The sequence below is a fragment of the Arachis ipaensis genome, chromosome B1 (assembly GCF_059453495.1).
Source record: "Arachis ipaensis isolate K30076 ecotype BB chromosome B1, ASM5945349v1, whole genome shotgun sequence".
Taxonomy (NCBI): domain Eukaryota; kingdom Viridiplantae; phylum Streptophyta; class Magnoliopsida; order Fabales; family Fabaceae; genus Arachis; species Arachis ipaensis.
The window spans coordinates 74159200-74166933 of record NC_142436.1 but is presented as its reverse complement, the minus strand read 5'-3'; the positions used below and the strand labels follow the sequence as shown (position 1 = coordinate 74166933).

General features: G+C 41.2%; 1 pseudogene; it reads right to left on the bottom strand.

The window, feature by feature from the left end:
- Positions 1 to 6032: 6032 nt before the first annotated feature.
- On the bottom strand, positions 6033 to 7073 carry LOC148577040 (uncharacterized; annotated as a pseudogene).
- Between the last annotated feature and the right edge of the window lie 661 nt (positions 7074 to 7734).

Here is a 7734-nt window from a genome sequence, read left to right as displayed (position 1 = left end):
AGTGAACAAAACAAGAGCTAATCAAAAAGAGGTCGGACAGTAGATTATCCGCACTACAGTAAAAATCCACAAAGGATGCAAAAGCACAAACAACATATCAGAAAAACATATCCATAAAAAAAACATTTAAAGACTCAAAAGGCCACTTAAGTGGCAACCTCAAGAGTTCAAAAGTGTTTTGTTTTCAAAATAAAGTTGCATAGAAGCAATTGAAAGTCAAAAAGTCTACCACATCAAAGGTTACAAAAAACTAGAGTTTAAAAACCCACAAGCCGGGCTATGCAAATAGATAAGAGATCATAAGGGGTCCAAAGTCTCCCCAGTAGTAGCCTCCGTGGCAGAAGGAGAAGGAATGATATTCATGTGGGTGGCATCCACAGTCCCATCCTCCTGGTTAAGAATTTGAACATCAGGATCAGATTCGGGATGGTCGACCTCAGCAGAAGGAGTTGAAGAACCTTTGGCTGGCGGCGCAGAAGGAGGTTTGTTATCTTCATCATCCGGGGCAGGCACTATCTTGCCATCCTCTACCACATTATCTAAGCTGAAGAGAGTCAGGTCGAGCTCAGGGGCAAGAACTCGGACTTGGGCTTTTAAATTTTCATAAGCCCCCGTCACAGTATCTACCAGGTGACCCTAGAGATCGGCGTAATCCGCATGGGCAGAATCAAACCTATCCTTAAACTCCAACATCTCGGCATAAGTGAGAGTGTAACACTCCTTGTATTTTTTCGCCATCTCCTCCGCCAAATTTGCAGCTGCCTCAGCCCTGGTAGCTCGGGACTTTTCTTTCTCCAGGTCAAACTCCAGCTTAATTACCCTAGCATCAAGCTCATCCTTCACCCCCTTGATTCTATCAAAATCTGATTTAGCATCCTCCAGAAAAGCCTTAGTCGTGTGGACTGTGGAACTCTGGACAGTACAGAATAGGGCTACACCCATGTGGGCCATCCGAATACTATTACTGGTAATAAAATCCAAGCGGCGAAGGATAAAAACATCATCCATGGGAAGCTGGCCATAGGGAGCAATTTGTTCATCCACAAACCCCACAGCATCGAAATTCTGGGCATCCAAGTTATAAGGACCAACAGTTTTCTGCCTTTTTGGAGGAGGACCAGCAGCAATGGGGGAGGAGGCAGCACCAGAAGAGGGTCAAGCTGGGTCAGAGGGGATAGTCCGGACCTGAGGAGTTCGAATAACCTTCTTCGGCCCAGAAGCACCCGATGTTGGTTTCTTGGGAGGCACCTGAGAAGACTCTCCCTCTGCAGTCTTGGCCGAGATGTTTTGAGCAGCTGTTGCTTTCCTAGCCTACGAAAGTGTTTTATGGAGTCCGTAAATTTCACCATCTCTGCAAATAAGGAACCAAGAAAACAAGTCACCAACAGAAAAGGGTAAAATTCAACTACAAAGTAAAACTATAGAAAAGAAGTCGGCCACTACCCAGTTCAGCACAAAGGTGGGAAGGATCTCCTAAAAATTTTTTCGTATCAAGATGAGGAGGATCTCCCCAATTCTCCTCTAACACACTCACAAAAGCCTGCTCGATCTCACTCAGACTCTCCTAGGGATACTTGACTACTACCACATTTTCTTGCCATGATAAAGGAAAAGTAGGTTCATTATTTTCATCTATGAAAAAAGGCCGAGCTCCCTCAACAGCTCGGACCTTGAAGTAATAGTTTTTGAAGTCGCGAAAGGACTCGTCATACATTGCGAACACTTTCTTTCCTTGCGTAGCTCGAAAAGAAATCCAAGAGGCTTTCTTTTTAGCTACCCCAAGTTTGGTCAACACAAAAAGATGCAGAAAAAGAGTTTAGGTAGGTTGAACACCCAATTCTTAACACAATAGTTGGAAATTTTTTATGAAACCCCACGAGTTTGGATGGAGCTGAGACGAGGCTATATTGCAGGACCACAACAGGTCGGTCTCAAAAGCAGAAAAAGGAATAGTGAGACTCAGTTAACTAAAAAAATAGTCATCATCCCTATTAAAGAAGGAAAGCAAACCCTTTCTTCAGGATCAGGGGACACCAGCTCATAGTTCTTTTCATCATCCCTATTACTACAAATTCTACGAAATTTTCTAAGCTTCTCACAGTACTCCGGATCGACCACCGTGATACACATTAGAACTATTGAATCTACCCAGTCAGCCATACCATCAAGTACTCTCGAAGACATCTCGACGATATTCTTTCGTGAAGACATAGGCCAACTATCCCTACAGTGAGAAAAAGAAAAAAGAGGGGTCACTACCAAGCAACTCGGGCAATCAGGAGACAACTCTGACAATAACATATGAACATCAAGAGTCAGACACGGCAGTAAAAGGAAAACCCCAGGATTCACACTAAAGTCCAGGGGCACCCTTTGGAGGTAGTAACAAGGCAAGAACCCGGAAAGAAGGAAATCGACAGTCTATACCCTAACATCTCTCAACAAAAAACACAATCCTTCTCTAGTAACATCACTCTACACAAAGTAGCAAGAAACCCATCATCATCAACAAAATTCATCAAAACTACAATCTTTCTTTACTAACAATTCAAACAAAAGTAATAAACCCAAAGACGAGGACATGCAAGGATGAAAGAAACAGGAACAACGACAATAAAGCCCTAAGGAAGCGAAAACTACGAGGAACACATCATAACAAAAGAGTGCAAGGATCACAATAAAGATGCAAGCTTTTTCAGAAAATTGTGAAAACAGAATGTCGAAAGGAAAGACACAACCTTTTTCGAAGGGGTCAAGATTCTCAGAGACAAAATTAGTAAAAATCACATGCAACAGTACGATGGAGACATACAATAAGGTGACTTTCGAAAACATAAAAGGAAAAGAAAATACCAACTTGTAGATGAAGAAGAAGCAAGCACGAAGGAAGGATCAGGAAGAAGCAAGCGACCAAATATGCGCCAACAAAATTCTCTCAAGCAAAGGAGATGGAAAGCTTAGGGGCGTGTAAATAAGAAGATATCAGAAGGAACAAAACGTCTTACAAACGATGAGCAAAGAAGACAAAGAGGAATTAGAGAAAGAAACTGTAAAATGACACCTTCGAAAATTTCAAAAATGAAGTACCAGAGAGGGAAAAAGGAAACGGCGAAGGGATATTAACGAGCTTTTAAACCCTCGCACCTTTCGAAAAAAAAGCGAAATGCATGCCACAACTAAAGGGAGAAAGAAACGGTTCATATTCAAAGAGCTCCAAGGGGAGTTATATTGGAGATCGACAAAAGGAAAAATGCTCGAGCACGGCTTCCCCAAAAGGGGTCGAAGCGTAAAAACACGACCTCAAAGGAAAGACCGAGCTTAAGCAGGGGCACTGTTCATACCCTAGGTCGAGCTATCCGACCTGGGCTGTTTGAAGACAAAGCGACCGACCTCTTCAGGTTAGGATCCCCAACCTCTTCTCAAAAGAGTTTGGCCAAATCGTCATAAGAAGCCCAAGCAGGCCTAGATGAAGGGACACAACCCAATCTAAAGGCAGCTAAAGCCCAGAAAGATAAAGGTGGTTTCCCTTAAAGATAAGATAACTTCACTTAAACATAAGATAAGATAACTAACTTATCTTATCTAGAAAGGTCAGCCCACACCACTATAAATACACTGGAGCACCCAGGTATAACTCATACTCTGATTCTACAAAAAGTACCTGCTTAAAGCCCATGCTAACTTAAGCATCGGAGTCTCTTGCAGGTACCACCACCCTCCGGTGATCCAGGATTAGCAGCACTTCCAAAGTCGACAAGTCGGACACAACAGTTCTGGCCACCACAGTAGATCTCATCCGAGATCGACCTTCAGTTTTAGGTAACCCTCGGAACAGTGGCCATCCTGAAAGAAGAAAGAAAGGAAGAAGAATAACCCACAAACAAAGATATGCAAACAAATAAAATATGGGTGGGATAATGCCAAATAATAATAGGGTTCTCAACTACATGGTAGCTACAACATGCAAGTGAGAAAGCAATAAAGGTGAATGGCATATCAACTAACACTTGATGCAAGAGTAAAGTCAAAGCATAAGTAAATGGCAAGAATTCTTGGAAACATCAAGTGAAAACAAGACTTGACACAGACAAGATTAGTGATAAGCATGGGAGCATTTGGTCCCATCCTAACTCAATGATAATGAAGCGCAAAAACAAAGAATAATGAGTCAGAAGGGATGAAAGCACTAATCTTGTGTGTGGGGCAAAAATTTTTATTAATGCCAAACAAGTCACGAAGCACCAATATGATTCAAAAAATTTTCAAAATTTGAGTAGAAAATTTAACACCAATGGTAAAATAGGAAACGTAAGAAGGAGAATAAAAATAAGCTACAAAAGTAAGGTGAAAATGTAATGAATGGAAGTATGCAAATACAATAAACAAAAGAAAATAAAAGAGAATAAGGATGAGAAGTTAAAAAATGAAGAAGAAGAAAGTAAGAAAGGAGGAAGAAAGAAAGAGAAAGGAGAGAAGTAAGGAGAAAGAAATAGGGAAGAGAAGCGACTCGTAAGCGTTGTCCACACGCACGCGTGAGTTGCATAATGGGGAGGCAACGCGTACGCGTCGGTCACGCGTACGCATGAGAAGCAGAAATTTGAGGGTGACGCGTACGCGTCAGTCACGCGTACGTGTGGAGATGAATTTTGCTCCTCGCACAACACTCGCATAGTTCCCACAGAACTCTCGGGTTTTTATACTGGAGGTGGCATCATTAACATACGACGCATGCGCGTCGTCCACGCTCACGCATGGGAAGCCAAAATTGCAAATGATGAGTACGCATCAGCGACGCGCACGCGTGGTTTGGGTTGTGCGTCTGGCACCCCACCCGCATGGTTTCAGCACAACTCTCGGGTTTTTGTACCAGAGAGCGAAATTCAATATGATGCGTGCGCGTAGGCCACGCACACACGTGGGCTTCCTTTTTTTTCTTTTAAAGCAACTAACAAGCTATCACAGTAATGCCAAACATTATTAAACAAGTAAAACCACAACTTAAACCAAATAAACCCAACTAAAATTGAAAATTCAACTTGTTACCAATATAAATAAAAGAGAAAATAGGAAGAATTTACCATGGTGGGGTGTCTCCCACCTAGCACTTTTAGTTATTGTCCTTAAGTTGGACATTTGGTGAGCTTCTTGTCATGGTGGCTTGTGCTTGAACTCATCTTAAAACTTCGACCAACGCTTGTACTTCCAATAAGCTCCAACATTTCCAAGTTAATTCACCAAGCCTTAATGAAGTTTCTCACAAGCTTTGAGCTCCCAAAGTTGATCCTCTTGTATGCCGGGATCCCAAATCTTGTTTCTACACCCGTCCTTAAGTGGATCATCATTGTTCCAACCAGGTGGCAAGCAATCCGAATTCTCTTGAAGTACCAAACTCTTCTCTTATATCTAACCAATTGATCACCAGTCCGACACTTGCATCTAGCTCTTGAAATCACAACCTTGATGAGTTTTGATTTGCAACTCCAGCCACTAAACATTCTTCTCTTACGCTTCATTCCACAAAGTCTCCTAAGTTGACCATCCGTTTCAAGAATACCATACTCAAGTGGGACAATAAAGCTAATAGAGATAAGTTTTACCCACTCAAATGAAAGAATAGACGACAACCTAGGTAGAGAAGTCTCCAACAATCTTAACAAAGCATATTCAACTCCCGTCCAACCTTGCCGAAGGACTTCCACCTTTTGAAAAGGTTCTTTACCTTCAAGCTCTTCCTCACCGAATTCATCCAACTCCTCTCCGTCACTCAAATCATAAATATGAGGTTGAGAGAAATCTACCTCAATGTTGCTTTCAATTTCATCGGGAGAGGGTTCTTCAAACTTAAGGGGTTCACTTGTGGATGCAAATTCATTACTGGGATGGCTTGATTCAGGATCATCACCATCAAAGGAACTTGTTTCTTGATCTATCCCGTCCAATTATTCATAAGGAATATGCCTTGGAGGTTGTGCACTACCCTCCTCAACATCAATTTCAAGCTTCTTGGAAGAATACTCTACAACTCTAGATTCCTATAGAGGTTGAGCATCTCCTAAGTCTTCGACCACTTCTTCCTCTTCATCAATTACGGCTTCCCCCAATTGTTCCAATATAAAGTCACATTCCTCACTTTCCACCGGAGTTCCTAGTCTCTCCTTCATGCTACGTTCCTCATTATATTCTCCACATGTAGCCATGGGGGTACTTTGAGTGTTGAAGCGTAGTAAAGCTAAATTATCTACTACCTCGGTCAAGGTAGCTATGAACTCTACTGTCGTCCACTGCATCTCTCTTTGCCCTTGAAGAAGAACACCAAGGGTGTCATCCATTGGAGACTAAAGTGGATATGAGGGTTCATCAGTTGGGAGAAGGGGTTCATAATAGAAGGGTGGTTTATCATGATAAGGATGTGGCGGTTCAACACTCTCCATCTTTTCCACTTATTGTACAACATACTCCAGTCCTTTGTTCTCAAGTTGGGATTTGTTAGCCATGAGAGCTTCGTGTGCTTTTCGGCTTTCTTCTCGCTCTATTTGATGGATGGTTGCTTGAAGTCGATCCATTGCTTCCTTAAAATGCTCCCGTAGATCTTGTTCCACTTGGCTAACATAATTAGGATCATATTGCTCTTAGATTGATGGATATGAACATTCTCCTATGGAGGGTTGTGGTGGAAAGGAAAATTCATCTTGTGGTTGAAAATTCGCATACATTGGAGGTGGTGTATATTGAGGTGGTGGTTCTTGGGAGTAATTGGGTTGGAATTGGGGTAGCTCTATGTATTGTTCATTTGGCTCATAAGGTGGTTGGTATGGGGGATAAGAATTAGGGTCAAATGGAAGTATTTGGTAGGATGAGACTTATGAGTATGGTTGAGGGCTATATTGAGGAGGGAGTTCATAGGCATATGGTGGTGGTTGTTGGTAGTCACAAGGAGGTCCACCATATCCATTGAATTGATATGTATCTTGGAATGGCTCTTGCTCATAGTATGTTAGTGGAGGTTGTTGCCAAGAGGGTTGTCCATAAGCTTGAGGCTTCTCCCATCTTTGATTATCCTAACCTTGATACATGTTCTCATTGTAGCTTCCATTTCCTATAACATAATTTGAACCAAACTCATAGCCAAAAGGGTGAGAATTCATGATAGAGAGAGAAAATAAAAACAAATACTAACAAAAACTAATGAAAATAAACTCCTAAAACTAGCAAAAACTAACAAAGAAACTAAATGAAAACATATTCACAATATTTACAATAATCAGTAACAAGGCACTGATGGGGAGTATCACGATGGTTCGAAAATTTTAGCAAAACAATTTTTTCATTGATAGCATAGTCCAAACTAACACATAATCCTCCCAATCAAAGTTTACAATTTCTAATTCAAATAACCGAGAGTAATGAAACCGCAGGTCGTTTTTCCTAGGAATTAATGCCTAAGAGCGCACATAATTTCGGTTGTGGAAAGCAAAGGGTGTTTTCAATAATAGAAGCAAACAATTAAAGAAATAAAAGAACAAGACAAAATTGCAGTTAATAAAGTAATAAAGGAATAAAAGAACTATGTATGTAATATTGACAAGTAAAACTCAAAATTGATGGAAAAGTGGCTCAAAACATAAATGGAACCTTGACTTGGGATGAGTTATTGAATTCCTTCCTTGCCATAACCACAACTATGATAATTACGATGGATTAATCTCACTAAATCAATCCTTAACATCGAAGGAT